Source organism: Corella eumyota, chromosome 6 (assembly GCF_963082875.1).
Source record: "Corella eumyota chromosome 6, kaCorEumy4.1, whole genome shotgun sequence".
Classification (NCBI taxonomy): Eukaryota; Metazoa; Chordata; class Ascidiacea; order Phlebobranchia; family Corellidae; genus Corella; species Corella eumyota.
The window spans coordinates 8639490-8658916 of NC_137495.1; the positions used below are offsets into that span (position 1 = coordinate 8639490).

Genomic DNA, 19427 nt, shown 5'->3' on the forward strand with positions numbered 1-19427 from the left:
AGAAGATTAGCATGGCCCCTGCGCAAGGATGACACGCAAAATCGTGAAGCGTTCCATAATTTTATTATCGTTGAAAAAGAGTTTTTTTAATTTAAAAAACAAATCTGTGATTTCTAAAGAAAAATTTAACCAAGTTTAGGCGATAATCGTTACAGCATAATAAAAAAACAAACTACATTTATTTAATAAATAAAATATGGTTTAAAATTATTTGATATTAAATAAGTTAAAAAAAAATTTAAACAAAAATGTATTATTAAAATTGTACAAAAAAAGCTATAAGTAAAAAAATTGAAAAAATTTATATAAAACAAAACAGATACTAAGACAATAACAATTTTATTGACATCACATGATAAAGAAAAAAATGAGTTTTAATAATAAAAACAATAAAATTCCTCCAAACATTTGTGATGGTCGCAAGTATAGAACTTTCGTGTGTAACAAAGCGAAGATATTAAAAGTGCTTTTGATTAAATGTGACTTTATTTATCAAAATAAACGTACTTGCTTAATAGCGGTACATATACTAAAATTGGAACGATACAGAGAAGATTAGCATGGCCCCTGCGCAAGGATGACACGCAAAATCGTGAAGCGTTCCATATATTTATTACCGTTGAAAAAGAGTTTTTTTAATTTAAAAAACAAATCTGTGATTTCTAAATGAAAGTTTACCTAGTTTAGGCGATAATCGATACAGCATAATATAAAAGCAAATTAGATTTATTTGATAAATAAATTATGGTTTAAAATTATTTGATATTAAATAAGTTAAAAAAAATTGAAACAAAAATGTATTATTAAAATTGTACAAAAAAGCTATAAGTAAAAATATTGAAAAAAATTATATAAAACAAAACAGATACTAAGACAATAACAATTTTATTGACATCACATGATAAAGAAAAAAATGAGTTTTAATAATAAAAACAATAAAATTCCTCCAAACATTTGTGATGGTCGCAAGTATAGAATTTTCGTGTGTAACAAAGCGAAGATATTAAAAGTGCTTTTGATTAAATGTGACTTTATTTATCAAAGTAAACGTACTTGCTTAACAGCGGTACATATACTAAAATTGGAACGATACAGAGAAGATTAGCATGCCCCCTGCGCAAGGATGACACGCAAAATCGTGAAGCGTTCCATATATTTATTACCGTTGAAAAAGAGTTTTTTTAATTTAAAAAACAAATCTGTGATTTCTAAATGAAAGTTTACCTAGTTTAGGCGATAATCGATACAGCATAATATAAAAGCAAATTAGATTTATTTGATAAATAAATTATGGTTTAAAATTATTTGATATTAAATAAGTTAAAAAAAAATTGAAACAAAAATGTATTATTAAAATTGTACAAAAAAGCTATAAGTAAAAATATTGAAAAAAATTATATCAAACAAAACAAATACTAAGACAATAACAATTTTATTGACATCACATGATAAAGAAAAAAATGAGTTTTAATAATAAAAACAATAAAATTCCTCCAAACACTTGTGATGGTCGCAAGTATAGAATTTGCGTCTGTAACAAAGCGAAGACTTTAAAAGTGCTTTTGATTAAATGTGACTTTATTTACCAAGGTAAACGTACTTGCTTAATAGCGGTACATATACTAAAATTGGAACGATACAGAGAAGATTAGCATGGCCCCTGCGCAAGGATGACACGCAAAATCGTGAAACGTTCCATATTTTTATTACCGTTGAAAAAGAATTTTTTTAATTTGAAAAAACAAATCTGTGATTTCTAAATAAAAATTTAACTAAGATTAGGCGATAATCGTTACAGCATAATATAAAAAAACAAAATCGATTTATTTGATAAATAAAATATGGTTTAAAATTCTTTGATAATAAATAAGTTAAAAAAAAATTTAAACAAAAATGTATTATTAAAATTGTACAAAAAAAGCTATAAGTAAAAAAATTGAAAAAATTTATATAAAACAAAACAGATACTAAGACAATAACAATTTTATTGACATCACATGATAAAGAAAAAAATGAGTTTTAATAATAAAAACAATAAAATTCCTTCAAACATTTGTGATGGTCGCAAGTATAGAATTTTCGTGTGTAACAAAGCGAAGATATTAAAAGTGCTTTTGATTAAATGTGACTTTATTTACCAAAGTAAACGTACTTGCTTAATAGCGGTACATATACTAAAATTGGAACGATACAGAGAAGATTAGCATGGCCCCTGCGCAAGGATGACACGCAAAATCGTGAAGCGTTCCATATATTTATTACCGTTGAAAAAGAGTTTTTTTAATTTAAAAAACAAATCTGTGATTTCTAAATGAAAGTTTAACTAGTTTAGGCGATAATCGATACAGCATAGTATAAAAGCAAACTAGATTTATTTGATAAATAAAATATGGTTTAAAATTCTTTGATAATAAATAAGTTAAAAAAAAATTTAAACAAAAATGTATTATTAAAATTGTACAAAAAAAGCTATAAGTAAAAAAATTGAAAAAAATTATATAAAACAAAACAGATACTAAATTAATAACATTTTTATTGACATCACATGATAAAGAAAAAAATGAGTTTTAATAATAAAAACAATAAAATTCCTCCAAACACTTGTGATGGTCGCAAGTATAGAATTTGCGTCTGTAACAAAGCAAAGATATTAAAAGTGCTTTTGATTAAATGTGACTTTATTTACCAAGGTAAACGTATTTGCTTAATAGCGGTACATATACTAAAATTGGAACAGTACAGAGAAGATTAGCATGGCTCCTGCGCAAAGATGACACGCAAAATCATGAAGCGTTCTATAATTTTATTACCGTTGAAAAAGAATTTTTTTAATTTGAAAAAACAAATCTGTGATTTCTAAATAAAAATTTAACTAAGATTAGGCGATAATCGTTACAACATAATTTTAAAAAACAAACTAGATTTATTTGATAAATAAAATATGGTTTAAAATTATTTGATATTAAATAAGTTAAAAAAAAATTTAAACAAAAATGTATTATTAAAATTGTACAAAAAAGCTATAAGTAAAAATATTGAAAAAAATTATATCAAACAAAACAGATACTAAGACAATAACAATTTTATTGACATCACATGATAAAGAAAAAAATGAGTTTTAATAATAAAAACAATAAAATTCCTCCAAACACTTGTGATGGTCGCAAGTATAGAATTTTCGTCTGTAACAAACCGAAGATATTAAAAGTGCTTTTGATTAAATGTGACTTTATTTACCAAGGTAAACGTACTTGCTTAATAGCGGTACATATACTAAAATTGGAGCGATACAGAGAAGATTAGCTTGGCCCCTGCGCAAAGATGACACGCAAATTCGTGAAGCGTTCCATATTTTTATTACCTTTGAAAAAAAGTTTTTTTAATTTAAAAAACAAATCTGTGAATTCTAAATGAAAATTTAACTAGTTTAGGCGATAATCGTTACAGCATAATATAAAAGCACACTACATTTATTTGATAAATAAAATATGGTTTAAAATTCTTTGATAATAAATAAGTTAAAAAAAAATTTAAACAAAAATGTATTATTAAAGTTGTACAAAAAAAGCTATAAGTAAAAAAATTATATAAATCAAAACAGATACTAAGACAATAACAATTTTATTGACATCACATGATAAAGAAAAAAATGAGTTTTAATAATAAAAACAATAAAATTCCTTCAAACACTGGTGATGGTCGCAAGTATAGAATTTGCGTCTGTAACAAAGCGAAGATTTTAAAAGTGCTTTTGATTAAATGTGACTTTATTTACCAAGGTAAACGTACTTGCTTAATAGCGGTACATATACTAAAATTGGAACAATACAGAGAAGATTAGTATGGCCTCTGCGCAAGGATGACACGCAAAATCATGAAGCGTTCTATATTTTTATTACCGTTGAAAAATAATTTTTTTAATTTGAAAAAACAAATCTGTGATTTCTAAATGAAAATTTAACTAAGATTAGGCGATAATCGTTACAGCATAATATAAAAGCAAACTAGATTTATTTGATAAATAAAATATGGTTTAAAATTCTTTGATAATAAATAAGTTAAAAAAAAATTTAAACAAAAATGTATTATTAAAATTGTACAAAAAAAGCTATAAGTAAAAAAATTGAAAAAATTTATATAAAACAAAACAGATACTAAGACAATAACAATTTTATTGACATCACATGATAAAGAAAAAAATGAGTTTTAATAATAAAAACAATAAAATTCCTCCAAACATTTGTGATGGTCGCAAGTATAGAATTTTCGTGTGTAACAAAGCGAAGATATTAAAAGTGCTTTTGATTAAATGTGAATTTATTTACCGAAGAAAACGTACTTGCTTAATAGCGGTACATATACTAAAATTGGAACGATACAGAGAAGATTACCATGGCCTCTGCGCAAGGATGACACGCAAAATCGTGAAGCGTTCCATATATTTATTACCGTTGAAAAAGAGTTTTTTTAATTTAAAAAACAAATCTGTGATTACTAAATAAAAATTTAACTAGTTTAGGCGATACTCGATACAGCATAATATAAAAGCAAACTAGATTTATTTGATAAATAAATTATGGTTTAAAATTATTTGATATTAAATAAGTTAAAACAAAATTTAAACAAAAATGTATTATTAAAATTGTACAAAAAAGCTATAAAGAAAAATATTGAAAAAAATTATATCAAACAAAACAGATACTAAGACAATAACAATTTTATTGACATCACATGATAAAGAAAAAAATGAGTTTTAATAATAAAAACAATAAAATTCCTCCAAACACTTGTGATGGTCGCAAGTATAGAATTTTCGTCTGTAACAAACCGAAGATATTAAAAGTGCTTTTGATTAAATGTGACTTTATTTACCAAGGTAAACGTACTTGCTTAATAGCGGTACATATACTAAAATTGGAGCGTTACAGAGAAGATTAGCTTGGCCCCTGCGCAAAGATGACACGCAAATTCGTGAAGCGTTCCATATTTTTATTACCGTTGAAAAAGAGTTTTTTTAATTTAAAAAACAAATCTGTGATTTCTAAATGAAAATTTAACTAGTTTAGGCGATAATCGTTACAGCATAATATAAAAGCACACTACATTTATTTGATAAATAAAATATGGTTTAAAATTCTTTGATAATAAATAAGTTAAAAAAAAATTTAAACAAAAATGTATTATTAAAGTTGTACAAAAAAAGCTATAAGTAAAAAAATTATATAAAACAAAACAGATACTAAGACAATAACAATTTTATTGACATCACATGATAAAGAAAAAAATGAGTTTTAATAATAAAAACAATAAAATTCCTCCAAACACTTGTGATGGTCGCAAGTATAGAAATTTTGTTTGTAACAAAGCGAAGATATTAAAAGTGCTTTTGATTAAATGTGACTTTATTTACCAAGGTAAACGTACTTGCTTAATAGCGGTACATATACTAAAATTGGAACAATACAGAGAAGATAAGCATGGCCCCTGCGCAAGGATGACACTCAAAATCATGAAGCGTTCCATATTTTTATTACCGTTGAAAAAGAATTTTTTTAATTTGAAAAAACAAATCTGTGATTTCTAAATGAAAATTTAACTAAGATTAGGCGATAATCGTTACAGCATAATATAAAAAAACAAACTAGATTTATTTGATAAATAAAATATGGTTTAAAATTCTTTGATAATAAATAAGTTAAAAAAAATTTAAACAAAAATGCATTATTAAAATTGTACAAAAAAAGCTATAAGTAAAAAAATTGAAAAAAATTAAATAAAACAAAACAGATACTAAATCAATAACAATTTTATTGACATCACATGATAAAGAAAAAAATGAGTTTTAATAATAAAAACAATAAAATTCCTCCAAACACTTGTGATGGTTGCAAGTATAGAATTTGCGTCTGTAACAAAGCAAAGATATTTAAAGTGCTTTTGATTAAATGTGACTTTATTTACCAAGGTAAACGTACTTGCTTAATAGCGGTACATAAACTAAAATTGGAACAATACAGAGAAGATTAGCATGGCCCCTGCGCAAGGATGACACTCAAAATCATGAAGCGTTCCATATTTTTATTACCGTTGAAAAAGAATTTTTTTAATTTGAAAAAACAAATCTGTGATTTCTAAATGAAAATTTAACTAAGATTAGGCGATAATCGTTACAGCATAATATAAAAGCAAACTAGATTTATTTGATAAATAAATTATGGTTTAAAATTATTTGATATTAAATAAGTTAAAAAAAAATTTAAACAAAAATGTATTATTAAAATTGTACAAAAAAGCTATAAGTAAAAATATTGAAAAAAATTATTTCAAAAAAAACAGATACTAAGACAATAACAATTTTATTGACATCACATGATAAAGAAAAAAATGAGTTTTAATAATAAAAACAATAAAATTCCTCCAAACACTTGTGATGGTCGCAAGTATAGAAATTTTGTGTGTAACAAAGCGAAGATATTAAAAGTGCTTTTGATTAAATGTGACTTTATTTACCAAGGTAAACGTACTTGCTTAATAGCGGTACATATACTAAAATTGGAACAATACAGAGAAGATAAGCATGGCCCCTGCGCAAGGATGACACTCAAAATCATGAAGCGTTCCATATTTTTATTACCGTTGAAAAAGAATTTTTTTAATTTGAAAAAACAAATCTGTAATTTCTAAATGAAAATTTAACTAAGATTAGGCGATAATCGTTACAGCATAATATAAAAAAACAAACTAGATTTATTTGATAAATAAAATATGGTTTAAAATTCTTTGATAATAAATAAGTTAAAAAAAATTTAAACAAAAATGCATTATTAAAATTGTACAAAAAAAGCTATAAGTAAAAAAATTGAAAAAAATTATATAAAACAAAACAGATACTAAATCAATAACAATTTTATTGACATCACATGATAAAGAAAAAAATGAGTTTTAATAATAAAAACAATAAAATTCCTCCAAACACTTGTGATGGTTGCAAGTATAGAATTTGCGTCTGTAACAAAGCAAAGATATTAAAAGTGCTTTTGATTAAATGTGACTTTATTTACCAAGGTAAACGTACTTGCTTAATAGCGGTACATATACTAAAATTGGAACAATACAGAGAAGATTAGCATGGCCCCTGCGCAAGGATGACACGCAAAATCATGAAGCGTTCTATATTTTTATTACCGTTGAAAAATAATTTTTTTAATTTAAAAAACAAATCTGTGATTTCTAAATGAAAATTTAACTAAGATTAGGCGATAATCGTTACAGCATAATATAAAAAAACAAACTAGATTTATTTGATAAATAAAATATGGTTTAAACTTCTTTGATAATAAATAAGTTAAAAAAAAATTTAAACAAAAATGTATTATTAAAATTGTACAAAAAAAGCTATAAGTAAAAAAATTGAAAAAATTTATATTAAACAAAACAGATACTAAGACAATAACAATTTTATTGACATCACATGATAAAGAAAAAAATGAGTTTTAATAGTAAAAACAATAAAATTCCTTCAAACATTTGTGATGGTCGCAAGTATAGAATTTTCGTGTGTAACAAAGCAAAGATATTAAAAGTGCTTTTAATTAAATGTGACTTTATTTATCATAGTAAACGTACTTGCTTAATAGCAGTACATATACTAAAATTGGAACGATACAGAGAAGATTAGCATGGCCCCTGCGCAAGGATGACACGCAAAATCGTGAAGCGTTCCATATATTTATTACCGTTGAAAAAGAGTTTTTTTAATTTAAAAAACAAATCTGTGATTTCTAAATGAAAGTTTAACTAGTTTAGGCAATAATCGATACAGCATAATATAAAAGCAAACTAGATTTATTTGATAAATAAATTATGGTTTAAAATTATTTGATATTAAATAAGTTAAAAAAAAATTTAAACAAAAATGTATTATTAAAATTGTACAAAAAAGCTATAAGTAAAAATATTAAAAATAATTATATCAAACAAAACAGATACTAAGACAATAACAATTTTATTGACATCACATGATAAAGAAAAAAATGAGTTTTAATAATAAAAACAATAAAATTCCTCCAAACACTTGTGATGGTCGCAAGTATAGAAATTTTGTGTGTAACAAAGCGAAGATATTAAAAGTGCTTTTGATTAAATGTGACTTTATTTACCAAGGTAAACGTACTTGCTTAATAGCGGTACATATACTAAAATTGGAACAATACAGAGAAGATTAGCATGGCTCCTGCGCAAGGATGACTCGCAAAATCATGAAGCGTTCTATATTTTTATTACCGTTGAAAAAGAGTTTTTTTAATTTGAAAAAACAAATCTGTGATTTCTAAATAAAAATTTATCTAAGATTAGGCGATAATCGTTACAGCATAATATAAAAAAACAAACTAGATTTATTTGATAAATAAAATATGGTTTAAAATTCTTTGATAATAAATAAGTTAAAAAAAAATTTAAACAAAAATGTATTATTAAAATTGTACAAAAAAAGCTATAACTAAAAAATTGAAAAAATTTATATAAAACAAAACAGATACTAAGACAATAACAATTTTATTGACATCACATGATAAAGAAAAAAATGAGTTTTAATAATAAAAACAATAAAATTCCTCCAAACATTTGTGATGGTCGCAAGTATAGAATTTTCGTGTGTAACAAAGCGAAGATATTAAAAGTGCTTTTGATTAAATGTGACTTTATTTATCAAAGTAAACGTACTTGCTTAATAGCGGTACATATACTAAAATTGGAACAATACAGAGAAGATTAGCATGGCCCTTACGCAAGGATGACACGCAAAATCGTGAAGCGTTCCGTATATTTATTACCGTTGAAAAAGAGTTTTTTTAATTTGAAAAACAAATCTGAAATTTCTAAATGAAAGTTTAACTAGTTTAGGCGATAATCGATACAGCATAATATAAAAGCAAACTAGATTTATTTGATAAATAAATTATGGTTTAAAATTATTTGATATTAAATAAGTTAAAAAAAAATTTAAACAAAAATGTATTATTAAAATTGTACAAAAAAAGCTATATTTAAAAAAATTGAAAAAATTTATATAAAACAAAACAGATACTAAGACAATAACAATTTTATTGACATCACATGATAAAGAAAAAAATGAGTTTTAATAATAAAAACAATAAAATTCCTCCAAACATTTGTGATGGTCGCAAGTATAGAATTTTCGTGTGTAACAAAGCGAAGATATTAAAAGTGCTTTTGATTAAATGTGACTTTATTTATCAAAGTAAACGTACTTGCTTAATAGCTGTACATATACTAAAATTGGAACGATACAGAGAAGATTAGCATGGCCCCTGCGCAAGGATGACACGCAAAATCGTGAAGCGTTCCGTATATTTATTACCTTTGAAAAAGAGTTTTTTTAATTTAAAAAACAAATCTGTGATTTCTAAATGAAAGTTTAACTAGTTTAGGCGATAATCGATACAACATAATATAAAAGCAAACTAGATTTATTTGATAAATAAATTATGGTTTAAAATTCTTTGATATTAAATAAGTTAAAAAAAAATTTAAACAAAAATGTATTATTAAAATTGTACAAAAAAGCTATAAGTAAAAATATTGAAAAAAATTATATCAAACAAAACAGATACTAAGACAATAACAATTTTATTGACATCACATGATAAAGAAAAAAATGAGTTTTAATAATAAAAACAATAAAATTCCTCCAAACACTTGTGATGGTCGCAAGTATAGAAATTTTGTGTGTAACAAAGCGAAGATATTAAAAGTGCTTTTGATTAAATGTGACTTTATTTACAAAGGTAAACGTACTTGCTTAATAGCGGTACATATACTAAAATTGGAACAATACAGAGAAGATTAGCATGGCCCCTGCGCAAGGATGACACGCAAAATCATGAAGCGTTCTATATTTTTATTACCTATGAAAAAAAATTTTTTTAATTTGAAAAAACAAATCTGTGATTTCTAAATGAAAATTTAACTAAGATTAGGCGATAATCGTTACAGCATAATATAAAAAAACAAACTAGATTTATTTGATAAATAAAATATGGTTTAAAATTCTTTGATAATAAATAAGTTAAAAAAAAATTTAAACAAAAATGTATTATTAAAATTGTACAAAAAAAGCTATAAGTAAAAAAATTGAAAAAATTTATATTAAACAAAACAGATACTAAGACAATAACAATTTTATTGACATCACATGATAAAGAAAAAAATGAGTTTTAATAGTAATAACAATAAAATTCCTTCAAACATTTGTGATGGTCGCAAGTATAGAATTTTCGTGTGTAACAAAGCGAAGATATTAAAAGTGCTTTTAATTAAATGTGACTTTATTTATCATAATAAACGTACTTGCTTAATAGCAGTACATATACTAAAATTGGAACGATACAGAGAAGATTAGCATGGCCCCTGCGCAAGGATGACACGCAAAATCGTGAAGTGTTCCATATATTTATTACCGTTGAAAAAGAGTTTTTTTAATTTAAAAAACAAATCTGTGATTTCTAAATGAAAGTTTAACTAGGTTAGGCAATAATCGATACCGCATAATATAAAAGCAAACTAGATTTATTTGATAAATAAATTATGGTTTAAAATTATTTGATATTAAATAAGTTAAAAAAAAATTTAAACAAAAATGTATTATTAAAATTGTACAAAAAAGCTATAAGTAAAAATATTGAAAATAATTATATCAAACAAAACAGATACTAAGACAATAACAATTTTATTGACATCACATGATAAAGAAAAAAATGAGTTTTAATAATAAAAACAATAAAATTCCTCCAAACACTTGTGATGGTCGCAAGTATAGAAATTTTGTGTGTAACAAAGCGAAGATATTAAAAGTGTTTTTGATTAAATGTGACTTTATTTACCAAGGTAAACGTACTTGCTGAATAGCGGTACATATACTAAAATTGGAACAATACAGAAAAGATTAGCATGGCCCCTGCGCAAGGATGACTCGCAAAATCATGAAGCGTTCTATATTTTTATTACCGTTGAAAAAGAGTTTTTTTAATTTGAAAAAACAAATCTGTGATTTCTAAATAAAAATTTAACTAAGATTAGGCGATAATCGTTACAGCATAATATAAAAAAACAAACTAGATTTATTTGATAAATAAAATATGGTTTAAAATTCTTTGATAATAAATAAGTTAAAAAAAAATTTAAACAAAAATGTATTATTAAAATTGTACAAAAAAAGCTATAACTAAAAAATTGAAAAAATTTATATAAAACAAAACAGATACTAAGACAATAACAATTTTATTGACATCACATGATAAAGAAAAAAATGAGTTTTAATAATAAAAACAATAAAATTCCTCCAAACATTTGTGATGGTCGCAAGTATAGAATTTTCGTGTGTAACAAAGCGAAGATATTAAAAGTGCTTTTGATTAAATGTGACTTTATTTACCAAGGTAAACGTACTTGCTTAAGAGCGGTACATATACTAAAATTGGAACGATACAGAGAAGATTAGCATGGCCCCTGCGCAAGGATGACACGCAAAATCATGAAGCGTTCTATATTTTTATTTCCGTTGAAAAAGAATTTTTTTAATTTGAAAAAACAAATCTGTGATTTCTAAATGAAAATTTAACTAAGATTAGGCGATAATCGTTACAGCATAATATAAAAAAACAAACTAGATTTATTTGATAAATAAAATATGGTTTAAAATTCTTTGATAATAAATAAGTTAAAAAAAAATTTAAACAAAAATGTATTATTAAAATTGTACAAAAAAAGCTATAAGTAAAAAAATTGAAAAAATTTATATAAAACAAAACAGATACTAAGACAATAACAATTTTATTGACATCACATGATAAAGAAAAAAATGAGTTTTAATAATAAAAACAATAAAATTCCTCCAAACATTTGTGATGGTCGCAAGTATAGAATTTTCGTGTGTAACAAAGCGAAGATATTAAAAGTGCTTTTGATTAAATGTGACTTTATTTACCAAGGTAAACGTACTTGCTTAATAGCGGTACATATACTAAAATTGGAACAATACAGAGAAGATAAGCATGGCCCCTGTGCAAGGATGACACGCAAAATCATGAAGCGTTCTATATTTTTATTACCGTTGAAAACGAATTTTTTTAATGTGAAAAAACAAATCTGTGATTTCTAAATAAAAATTTAACTAAGATTAGGCGATAATCGTTACAGCATAATATAAAAAAACAAACTAGATTTATTTGATAAATAAAATATGGTTTAAAATTCTTTGATAATAAATAAGTTAAAAAAAAATTTAAACAAAAATGTATTATTAAAATTGTACAAAAAAAGCTATAAGTAAAAAAATTGAAAAAATTTATATAAAACAAAACAGATACTAAGACAATAACAATTTTATTGACATCACATGATAAAGAAAAAAATGAGTTTTAATAATAAAAACAATAAAATTCCTCCAAACACTTGTGATGGTCGCAAGTATAGAATTTGCGTCTGTAACAAAGCGAAGATATTAAAAGTGCTTTTGATTAAATGTGACTTTATTTACCAAGGTAAACGTACTTGCTTAATAGCGGTACATATACTAAAATTGGAACAATACAGAAAAGATTAGCATAGCCCCTGCGCAAGGATGACACGCAAAATCATGAAACGTACTATATTTTTATTACCGTTGAAAAAGAATTTTTTTAATTTGAAAAAACAAATCTGTGATTTCTAAATGAAAATTTAACTAAGATTAGGCGATAATCGTTACAGCATAATATAAAAAAACAAACTAGATTTATTTGATAAATAAAATATGGTTTAAAATTCTTTGATAATAAATAAGTTAAAAAAAAATTTAAACAAAAATGTATTATTAAAATTGTACAAAAAAAGCTATAAGTAAAAAAATTGAAAAAATTTATATAAAACAAAACAGATACTAAGACAATAACAATTTTATTGACATCACATGATAAAGAAAAAAATGAGTTTTAATAATAAAAACAATAAAATTCCTCCAAACATTTGTGATGGTCGCAAGTATAGAATTTTCGTGTGTAACAAAGCGAAGATATTAAAAGTGCTTTTGATTAAATGTGACTTTATTTACCAAGGTAAACGTACTTGCTTAATAGCGGTACATATACTAAAATTGGAACAATACAGAGAAGATAAGCATGGCCCCTGTGCAAGGATGACACGCAAAATCATGAAGCGTTCTATATTTTTATTACCGTTGAAAACGAATTTTTTTAATTTGAAAAAACAAATCTGTGATTTCTAAATAAAAATTTAACTAAGATTAGGCGATAATCGTTACAGCATAATATAAAAAAACAAACTAGATTTATTTGATAAATAAAATATGGTTTAAAATTCTTTGATAATAAATAAGTTAAAAAAAAATTTAAACAAAAATGTATTATTAAAATTGTACAAAAAAAGCTATAAGTAAAAAAATTGAAAAAATTTATATAAAACAAAACAGATACTAAGACAATAACAATTTTATTGACATCACATGATAAAGAAAAAAATGAGTTTTAATAATAAAAACAATAAAATTCCTCCAAACACTTGTGATGGTCGCAAGTATAGAATTTGCGTCTGTAACAAAGCGAAGATATTAAAAGTGCTTTTGATTAAATGTGACTTTATTTACCAAGGTAAACGTACTTGCTTAATAGCGGTACATATACTAAAATTGGAACAATACAGAAAAGATTAGCATAGCCCCTGCGCAAGGATGACACGCAAAATCATGAAACGTACTATATTTTTATTACCGTTGAAAAAGAATTTTTTTAATTTGAAAAAACAAATCTGTGATTTCTAAATGAAAATTTAACTAAGATTAGGCGATAATCGTTACAGCATAATATAAAAAAACAAACTAGATTTATTTGATAAATAAAATATGGTTTAAAATTCTTTGATAATAAATAAGTTAAAAAAAAATTTAAACAAAAATGTATTATTAAAATTGTACAAAAAAAGCTATAAGTAAAAAAATTGAAAAAATTTATATAAAACAAAACAGATACTAAGACAATAACAATTTTATTGACATCACATGATAAAGAAAAAAATGAGTTTTAATAATAAAAACAATAAAATTCCTCCAAACATTTGTGATGGTCGCAAGTATAGAATTTTCGTGTGTAACAAAGCGAAGATATTAAAAGTGCTTTTGATTAAATGTGACTTTATTTACCAAGGTAAACGTACTTGCTTAATAGCGGTACATATACTAAAATTGGAACAATACAGAGAAGATAAGCATGGCCCCTGTGCAAGGATGACACGCAAAATCATGAAGCGTTCTATATTTTTATTACCGTTGAAAACGAATTTTTTTAATTTGAAAAAACAAATCTGTGATTTCTAAATAAAAATTTAACTAAGATTAGGCGATAATCGTTACAGCATAATATAAAAAAACAAACTAGATTTATTTGATAAATAAAATATGGTTTAAAATTCTTTGATAATAAATAAGTTAAAAAAAAATTTAAACAAAAATGTATTATTAAAATTGTACAAAAAAAGCTATAAGTAAAAAAATTGAAAAAATTTATATAAAACAAAACAGATACTAAGACAATAACAATTTTATTGACATCACATGATAAAGAAAAAAATGAGTTTTAATAATAAAAACAATAAAATTCCTCCAAACACTTGTGATGGTCGCAAGTATAGAATTTGCGTCTGTAACAAAGCGAAGATATTAAAAGTGCTTTTGATTAAATGTGACTTTATTTACCAAGGTAAACGTACTTGCTTAATAGCGGTACATATACTAAAATTGGAACAATACAAAGAAAATTAGCATGGCCCCTGCGCAAGGATGACACGCAAAATCATGAAGCGTTCTATATTTTTATTACCGTTGAAAAAAATTTTTTTTAATTTGAAAAAACAAATCTGTGATTTCTAAATGAAAATTTAACTAAGATTAGGCGATAATCGTTACAGCATAATATAAAAAAACAAACTAGATTTATTTGATAAATAAAATATGGTTTAAAATTCTTTGATAATAAATATGTTAAAAAAAAATTTAAACAAAAATGAATTATTAAAATTGTACAAAAAAAGCTATAAGTAAAAAAATTAAAAAAATTTATATAAAACAAAACAGATACTAAGACAATAACAATTTTATTGACATCACATGATAAAGAAAAAAATGAGTTTTAATAATAAAAACAATAAAATTCCTCCAAACATTTGTGATGGTCGCAAGTATAGAATTTTCGTGTGTAACAAAGCGAAAATATTAAAAGTGCTTTTGATTAATTGTGACTTTATTTACCAAACTAAACGTACTTGCTTAATAGCGGTACATATACTAAAATTGGAACGATACAGAGAAGATTAGCATGGCCCCTGCGCAAAGATGACACGCAAAATCGTGAAGCGTTCCATATATTTATTACCGTTGAAAAAGAGTTTTTTTAATTTAAAAAACAAATCTGTGATTTCTAAATGAAAGTTTATCTAGTTTAGGCGATAATCGATACAGCATAATATAAAAGCAAACTAGATTTATTTGATAAATAAATTATGGTTTAAAATTATTTGATATTAAATAAGTTAAAAAAAAATTTAAACAAAAATGTATTATTAAAATTGTACAAAAAAGCTATAAGTAAAAATATTGAAAAAAATTATATCAAACAAAACAGATACTAAGACAATAACAATTTAATTGAGATCACATGATAAAGAAAAAAATGAGTTTTAATAATAAACACAATAAAATTCCTCCAAACACTTGTGATGGTCGCAAGTATAGAATTTTCGTCTGTAACAAACCGAAGATATTAAAATTGCTTTTGATTAAATGTGACTTTATTTACCAAGGTAAACGTACTTGCTTAATAGCGGTACATATACTAAAATTGGAACAATACAGAAAAGATAAGCATGGCCCCTGCGCAAAGATGACACGCAAATTCGTGAAGCGTTCCATATTTTTATTACCGTTGAAAAAGAGTTTTTTTAATTTAAAAAACAAATCTGTGATTTCTAAAGAAAAATTTAACCAAGTTTAGGCGATAATCGTTACAGCATAATATAAAAGCAAACTACATTTATTTGATAAATAAAATATGGTTTAAAATTATTTGATATTAAATAAGTTAAAAAAAAATTGAAACAAAAATGTATTATTAAAATTGTACAAAAAAAGCTATAAGTAAAAAAATTGAAAAAATTTATATAAAACAAAACAGATACTAAGACAATAACAATTTTATTGACATCACATGATAAAGAAAAAAATGAGTTTTAATAATAAAAACAATAAAATTCCTCCAAACATCTGTGATGGTCGCAAGTATAGAATTTTCGTGTGTAACAAAGCGAAGATATTAAAAGTGCTTTTGATTAAATGTGACTTTATTTACCAAAGTAAACGTACTTGCTTAATAGCGGTACATATACTAAAATTGGAACGATACAGAGAAGATTAGCATGGCCCCTGCCGCAAGGATGACACGCAAAATCATGAAGCGTTTTATAATTTTATTACCGTTCAAAAAGAATTTTTTTAATTTGAAAAAACAAATCTGTGATTTCTAAATGAAAATTTAACCAAGATTAGGCGATAATCGTTACAGCATAATATAAAAAAACAAACTAGATTTATTTGATAAATAAAATATGGTTTATTATTCTTTGATAATAAATAAGTTAAAAAAAAATTTAAACAAAAATGTATTATTAAAATTGTACAAAAAAAGCTATAAGTAAAAAAATTGAAAAAATTTATATAAAACAAAACAGATACTAAGACAATAACAATTTTATTGACATCACATGATAAAGAAAAAAATGAGTTTTAATAATAAAAACAATAAAATTCCTCCAAACATTTGTGATGGTCGCAAGTATAGAATTTTCGTGTGTAACAAAGCGAAGATATTAAAAGTGCTTTTGATTAAATGTGACTTTATTTACCAAAGAAAACGTACTTGCTTAATAGCGGTACATATACTAAAATTGGAACGATACAGAGAAGATTAGCATGGCCCCTGCGCAAGGATGACACGCAAAATCGTGAAGCGTTCCATATATTTATTACCGTTAAAAATAAGTTTTTTTAATTTAAAAAACAAATCTGTGATTTCTAAATGAAAATTTAACTAGTTTAGGCGATACTCGATACAGCATAATATAAAAACAAACTAGATTTATTTGATAAATAAATTATGGTTTAAAATTATTTGATATTAAATAAGTTAAAAAAAAATTTAAACAAAAATGTATTATTAAAATTGTACAAAAAAGCTATAAGTAAAAATATTGAAAAAAATTATATCAAACAAAACAGATACTAAGACAATAACAATTTTATTGACATCACATGATAAAGAAAAAAATGAGTTTTAATAATAAAAACAATAAAATTCCTCCAAACACTTGTGATGGTCGCAAGTATAGAATTTTCGTCTGTAACAAACCGAAGATATTAAAAGTGATTTTGATTAAATGTGACTTTATTTACCAAGGTAAACGTACTTGCTTAATAGCGGTACATATACTAAAATTGGAGCGATACAGAGAAGATTAGCTTGGCCCCTGCGCAAAGTTGACACGCAAATTCGTGAAGCGTTCCATATTTTTATTACCGTTGAAAAATAATTTTTTTAATTTAAAAAACAAATTTGTGATTTCTAAATGAAATTTTAACTAGTTTAGGCGATAATCGTTACAGCATAATATAAAAGCACACTACATTTATTTGATAAATAAAATATGGTTTAAAATTCTTTGATAATAAATAAGTTAAAAAAAAATTTAAACAAAAATGTATTATTAAAGTTGTACAAAAAAAGCTATAAGTAAAAAAATTATATAAAAAAAACAGATACTAAGGCAATAACAATTTTATTGACATCACATGATAAAGAAAAAAATGAGTTTTAATAATAAAAACAATAAAATTCCTCCAAACACTTGTGATGGTCGCAAGTATAGAATTTTCGTCTGTAACAAACCGAAGATATTAAAATTGCTTTTGATTAAATGTGACTTTATTTACCAAGGTAAACGTACTTGCTTAATAGCGGTACATATACTAAAATTGGAACAATACAGAAAAGATAAGCATGGCCCCTGCGCAAAGATGACACGCAAATTCGTGAAGCGTTCCATATTTTTATTACCGTTGAAAAAGAGTTTTTTTAATTTAAAAAACAAATCTGTGATTTCTAAAGAAAAATTTAACCAAGTTTAGGCGATAATCGTTACAGCATAATATAAAAGCAAACTACATTTATTTGATAAATAAAATATGGTTTAAAATTATTTGATATTAAATAAGTTAAAAAAAAATTGAAACAAAAATGTATTATTAAAATTGTACAAAAAAAGCTATAAGTAAAAAAATTGAAAAAATTTATATAAAACAAAACAGATACTAAGACAATAACAATTTTATTGACATCACATGATAAAGAAAAAAATGAGTTTTAATAATAAAAACAATAAAATTCCTCCAAACATCTGTGATGGTCGCAAGTATAGAATTTTCGTGTGTAACAAAGCGAAGATATTAAAAGTGCTTTTGATTAAATGTGACTTTATTTACCAAAGTAAACGTACTTGCTTAATAGCGGTACATATACTAAAATTGGAACGATACAGAGAAGATTAGCATGGCCCCTGCCGCAAGGATGACACGCAAAATCATGAAGCGTTTTATATTTTTATTACCGTTCAAAAAGAATTTTTTTAATTTGAAAAAACAAATCTGTGATTTCTAAATGAAAATTTAACCAAGATTAGGCGATAATCGTTACAGCATAATATAAAAAAACAAACTAGATTTATTTGATAAATAAAATATGGTTTATAATTCTTTGATAATAAATAAGTTAAAAAAAAATTTAAACAAAAATGTATTATTAAAATTGTACAAAAAAAGCTATAAGTAAAAAAATTGAAAAAATTTATATAAAACAAAACAGATACTAAGACAATAACAATTTTATTGACATCACATGATAAAGAAAAAAATGAGTTTTAATAATAAAAACAATAAAATTCCTCCAAACATTTGTGATGGTCGCAAGTATAGAATTTTCGTGTGTAACAAAGCGAAGATATTAAAAGTGCTTTTGATTAAATGTGACTTTATTTACCAAAGAAAACGTACTTGCTTAATAGCGGTACATATACTAAAATTGGAACGATACAGAGAAGATTAGCATGGCCCCTGCGCAAGGATGACACGCAAAATCGTGAAGCGTTCCATATATTTATTACCGTTAAAAATAAGTTTTTTTAATTTAAAAAACAAATCTGTGATTTCTAAATGAAAATTTAACTAGTTTAGGCGATACTCGATACAGCATAATATAAAAACAAACTAGATTTATTTGATAAATAAATTATGGTTTAAAATTATTTGATAT

The 19427-nt window shown here is 24.4% G+C and overlaps 36 non-coding genes across 36 annotated transcripts in view; all 36 read left to right on the forward strand.

Annotated features, from left to right (window-relative positions):
• LOC145757801 (U6 spliceosomal RNA) overlaps window positions 1-63 on the forward strand; it is a 109-nt gene extending 46 nt beyond the window's left edge. The window contains exon 1 of the small nuclear RNA XR_014285817.1: window positions 1-63. This exon is cut by the window's left edge and continues 46 nt beyond it. This is a non-coding gene — a small nuclear RNA (U6 spliceosomal RNA).
• A 440-nt stretch (window positions 64-503) lies between these two features.
• On the forward strand, window positions 504-612 carry LOC145757791 (U6 spliceosomal RNA). Its single transcript, XR_014285808.1, has one exon. It is a non-coding gene; the product is annotated as a U6 spliceosomal RNA (small nuclear RNA).
• Window positions 613-1049: 437 nt separating this feature from the next.
• LOC145757936 (U6 spliceosomal RNA) lies at window positions 1050-1158 on the forward strand. Its single transcript, XR_014285944.1, has one exon. It is a non-coding gene; the product is annotated as a U6 spliceosomal RNA (small nuclear RNA).
• A 438-nt stretch (window positions 1159-1596) lies between these two features.
• LOC145757685 (U6 spliceosomal RNA) lies at window positions 1597-1705 on the forward strand. The gene has a single exon (XR_014285708.1). It is a non-coding gene; the product is annotated as a U6 spliceosomal RNA (small nuclear RNA).
• A 443-nt stretch (window positions 1706-2148) lies between these two features.
• On the forward strand, window positions 2149-2257 carry LOC145757792 (U6 spliceosomal RNA). Its single transcript, XR_014285809.1, has one exon. It is a non-coding gene; the product is annotated as a U6 spliceosomal RNA (small nuclear RNA).
• Window positions 2258-2696: 439 nt separating this feature from the next.
• On the forward strand, window positions 2697-2805 carry LOC145758186 (U6 spliceosomal RNA). Its single transcript, XR_014286178.1, has one exon. It is a non-coding gene; the product is annotated as a U6 spliceosomal RNA (small nuclear RNA).
• Window positions 2806-3247: 442 nt separating this feature from the next.
• Window positions 3248-3356, forward strand: LOC145758157 (U6 spliceosomal RNA). Its single transcript, XR_014286151.1, has one exon. It is a non-coding gene; the product is annotated as a U6 spliceosomal RNA (small nuclear RNA).
• A 429-nt stretch (window positions 3357-3785) lies between these two features.
• Window positions 3786-3894, forward strand: LOC145758034 (U6 spliceosomal RNA). The gene has a single exon (XR_014286037.1). It is a non-coding gene; the product is annotated as a U6 spliceosomal RNA (small nuclear RNA).
• Window positions 3895-4335: 441 nt separating this feature from the next.
• LOC145758104 (U6 spliceosomal RNA) lies at window positions 4336-4444 on the forward strand. Its single transcript, XR_014286101.1, has one exon. It is a non-coding gene; the product is annotated as a U6 spliceosomal RNA (small nuclear RNA).
• Window positions 4445-4882: 438 nt separating this feature from the next.
• Window positions 4883-4991, forward strand: LOC145758184 (U6 spliceosomal RNA). Its single transcript, XR_014286176.1, has one exon. It is a non-coding gene; the product is annotated as a U6 spliceosomal RNA (small nuclear RNA).
• A 429-nt stretch (window positions 4992-5420) lies between these two features.
• Window positions 5421-5529, forward strand: LOC145757839 (U6 spliceosomal RNA). Its single transcript, XR_014285854.1, has one exon. It is a non-coding gene; the product is annotated as a U6 spliceosomal RNA (small nuclear RNA).
• A 442-nt stretch (window positions 5530-5971) lies between these two features.
• LOC145757812 (U6 spliceosomal RNA) lies at window positions 5972-6080 on the forward strand. The gene has a single exon (XR_014285828.1). It is a non-coding gene; the product is annotated as a U6 spliceosomal RNA (small nuclear RNA).
• A 440-nt stretch (window positions 6081-6520) lies between these two features.
• On the forward strand, window positions 6521-6629 carry LOC145757840 (U6 spliceosomal RNA). The gene has a single exon (XR_014285855.1). It is a non-coding gene; the product is annotated as a U6 spliceosomal RNA (small nuclear RNA).
• Window positions 6630-7071: 442 nt separating this feature from the next.
• LOC145757752 (U6 spliceosomal RNA) lies at window positions 7072-7180 on the forward strand. The gene has a single exon (XR_014285771.1). It is a non-coding gene; the product is annotated as a U6 spliceosomal RNA (small nuclear RNA).
• A 442-nt stretch (window positions 7181-7622) lies between these two features.
• On the forward strand, window positions 7623-7731 carry LOC145757712 (U6 spliceosomal RNA). The gene has a single exon (XR_014285734.1). It is a non-coding gene; the product is annotated as a U6 spliceosomal RNA (small nuclear RNA).
• Window positions 7732-8169: 438 nt separating this feature from the next.
• Window positions 8170-8278, forward strand: LOC145757966 (U6 spliceosomal RNA). The gene has a single exon (XR_014285972.1). It is a non-coding gene; the product is annotated as a U6 spliceosomal RNA (small nuclear RNA).
• Window positions 8279-8720: 442 nt separating this feature from the next.
• Window positions 8721-8829, forward strand: LOC145758116 (U6 spliceosomal RNA). The gene has a single exon (XR_014286112.1). It is a non-coding gene; the product is annotated as a U6 spliceosomal RNA (small nuclear RNA).
• Window positions 8830-9268: 439 nt separating this feature from the next.
• LOC145757919 (U6 spliceosomal RNA) lies at window positions 9269-9377 on the forward strand. The gene has a single exon (XR_014285928.1). It is a non-coding gene; the product is annotated as a U6 spliceosomal RNA (small nuclear RNA).
• A 438-nt stretch (window positions 9378-9815) lies between these two features.
• Window positions 9816-9924, forward strand: LOC145757753 (U6 spliceosomal RNA). Its single transcript, XR_014285772.1, has one exon. It is a non-coding gene; the product is annotated as a U6 spliceosomal RNA (small nuclear RNA).
• Window positions 9925-10367: 443 nt separating this feature from the next.
• On the forward strand, window positions 10368-10476 carry LOC145757699 (U6 spliceosomal RNA). Its single transcript, XR_014285721.1, has one exon. It is a non-coding gene; the product is annotated as a U6 spliceosomal RNA (small nuclear RNA).
• A 438-nt stretch (window positions 10477-10914) lies between these two features.
• LOC145758004 (U6 spliceosomal RNA) lies at window positions 10915-11023 on the forward strand. Its single transcript, XR_014286009.1, has one exon. It is a non-coding gene; the product is annotated as a U6 spliceosomal RNA (small nuclear RNA).
• A 442-nt stretch (window positions 11024-11465) lies between these two features.
• On the forward strand, window positions 11466-11574 carry LOC145757802 (U6 spliceosomal RNA). Its single transcript, XR_014285818.1, has one exon. It is a non-coding gene; the product is annotated as a U6 spliceosomal RNA (small nuclear RNA).
• A 443-nt stretch (window positions 11575-12017) lies between these two features.
• On the forward strand, window positions 12018-12126 carry LOC145757945 (U6 spliceosomal RNA). The gene has a single exon (XR_014285952.1). It is a non-coding gene; the product is annotated as a U6 spliceosomal RNA (small nuclear RNA).
• A 443-nt stretch (window positions 12127-12569) lies between these two features.
• On the forward strand, window positions 12570-12678 carry LOC145757961 (U6 spliceosomal RNA). Its single transcript, XR_014285967.1, has one exon. It is a non-coding gene; the product is annotated as a U6 spliceosomal RNA (small nuclear RNA).
• A 443-nt stretch (window positions 12679-13121) lies between these two features.
• On the forward strand, window positions 13122-13230 carry LOC145757946 (U6 spliceosomal RNA). Its single transcript, XR_014285953.1, has one exon. It is a non-coding gene; the product is annotated as a U6 spliceosomal RNA (small nuclear RNA).
• A 443-nt stretch (window positions 13231-13673) lies between these two features.
• On the forward strand, window positions 13674-13782 carry LOC145757962 (U6 spliceosomal RNA). Its single transcript, XR_014285968.1, has one exon. It is a non-coding gene; the product is annotated as a U6 spliceosomal RNA (small nuclear RNA).
• Window positions 13783-14225: 443 nt separating this feature from the next.
• Window positions 14226-14334, forward strand: LOC145757947 (U6 spliceosomal RNA). Its single transcript, XR_014285954.1, has one exon. It is a non-coding gene; the product is annotated as a U6 spliceosomal RNA (small nuclear RNA).
• Window positions 14335-14777: 443 nt separating this feature from the next.
• LOC145758060 (U6 spliceosomal RNA) lies at window positions 14778-14886 on the forward strand. Its single transcript, XR_014286061.1, has one exon. It is a non-coding gene; the product is annotated as a U6 spliceosomal RNA (small nuclear RNA).
• A 443-nt stretch (window positions 14887-15329) lies between these two features.
• Window positions 15330-15438, forward strand: LOC145757928 (U6 spliceosomal RNA). The gene has a single exon (XR_014285936.1). It is a non-coding gene; the product is annotated as a U6 spliceosomal RNA (small nuclear RNA).
• A 438-nt stretch (window positions 15439-15876) lies between these two features.
• On the forward strand, window positions 15877-15985 carry LOC145758090 (U6 spliceosomal RNA). The gene has a single exon (XR_014286088.1). It is a non-coding gene; the product is annotated as a U6 spliceosomal RNA (small nuclear RNA).
• A 440-nt stretch (window positions 15986-16425) lies between these two features.
• On the forward strand, window positions 16426-16535 carry LOC145758126 (U6 spliceosomal RNA). Its single transcript, XR_014286122.1, has one exon. It is a non-coding gene; the product is annotated as a U6 spliceosomal RNA (small nuclear RNA).
• A 443-nt stretch (window positions 16536-16978) lies between these two features.
• LOC145757793 (U6 spliceosomal RNA) lies at window positions 16979-17087 on the forward strand. Its single transcript, XR_014285810.1, has one exon. It is a non-coding gene; the product is annotated as a U6 spliceosomal RNA (small nuclear RNA).
• A 438-nt stretch (window positions 17088-17525) lies between these two features.
• On the forward strand, window positions 17526-17634 carry LOC145758181 (U6 spliceosomal RNA). Its single transcript, XR_014286174.1, has one exon. It is a non-coding gene; the product is annotated as a U6 spliceosomal RNA (small nuclear RNA).
• Window positions 17635-18062: 428 nt separating this feature from the next.
• LOC145758091 (U6 spliceosomal RNA) lies at window positions 18063-18171 on the forward strand. The gene has a single exon (XR_014286089.1). It is a non-coding gene; the product is annotated as a U6 spliceosomal RNA (small nuclear RNA).
• A 440-nt stretch (window positions 18172-18611) lies between these two features.
• Window positions 18612-18721, forward strand: LOC145758066 (U6 spliceosomal RNA). Its single transcript, XR_014286067.1, has one exon. It is a non-coding gene; the product is annotated as a U6 spliceosomal RNA (small nuclear RNA).
• Window positions 18722-19164: 443 nt separating this feature from the next.
• LOC145757794 (U6 spliceosomal RNA) lies at window positions 19165-19273 on the forward strand. The gene has a single exon (XR_014285811.1). It is a non-coding gene; the product is annotated as a U6 spliceosomal RNA (small nuclear RNA).
• Window positions 19274-19427: the final 154 nt, after the last annotated feature.